Below are 460 nucleotides of genomic sequence, written 5' to 3'. Positions count from 1 at the left end.
AACAAAGGTCTGTGAGATTATTGCCCCTGTCTGCATACTTTTGTATTTGTGTGTTTTAAGTTTAAGTTTGTTTAAGTTTGTGTGTGCGCATCCTTTTGGCAAGGCTGAAGAAAGAGCAAAAGAGAAAACGGGAGTGTGAACGAGTCAAATTTAAGTGAGAGACTGATTCCCCCGAAGCAAAGTCCTAATCGAGGCTGTGACTAGAATGACAAAATGTCCAACTTAACTCTAGCCGCATCATTCCCAGGAACACAACCATCAAACACAACCAGCACTTAATTAGCTTCTCACTTGCTGAATTCACCCAGCTATTCTCCACTGTGTGTGTGTGTGTGTGTGTGTGTGTGTGTGTGTGTGTGTGTGTGTGCGCGTCCTCAGCTCAAGGCTCTGTCTGAACACATTTCAGCAAATAGAATCCAATTTGTTTAACTTCTATTGAATACAAGTAGGGGGGATTGGC

At 42.8% G+C, this 460-nt stretch overlaps 2 protein-coding genes across 4 annotated transcripts in view; both read right to left on the bottom strand.

Annotated features, from left to right (window-relative positions):
* LOC123967290 (zinc finger protein 385C-like) overlaps positions 1 to 460 on the bottom strand; it is a 611,432-nt gene that overhangs the window by 85,644 nt on the left and 525,328 nt on the right. The window lies entirely within an intron of this gene.
* Positions 1 to 460, bottom strand: part of LOC123960032 (zinc finger protein 385B-like) — a 146,757-nt gene that overhangs the window by 78,561 nt on the left and 67,736 nt on the right. The gene's annotated exons all lie outside the window — the stretch shown is intronic.

The sequence above is a fragment of the Micropterus dolomieu genome, linkage group LG02 (assembly GCF_021292245.1).
Source record: "Micropterus dolomieu isolate WLL.071019.BEF.003 ecotype Adirondacks linkage group LG02, ASM2129224v1, whole genome shotgun sequence".
Classification (NCBI taxonomy): Eukaryota; Metazoa; Chordata; class Actinopteri; order Centrarchiformes; family Centrarchidae; genus Micropterus; species Micropterus dolomieu.
Note: the sequence above shows the minus strand (reverse complement) of the source record. Positions and strands in the feature narration are given on the sequence as shown.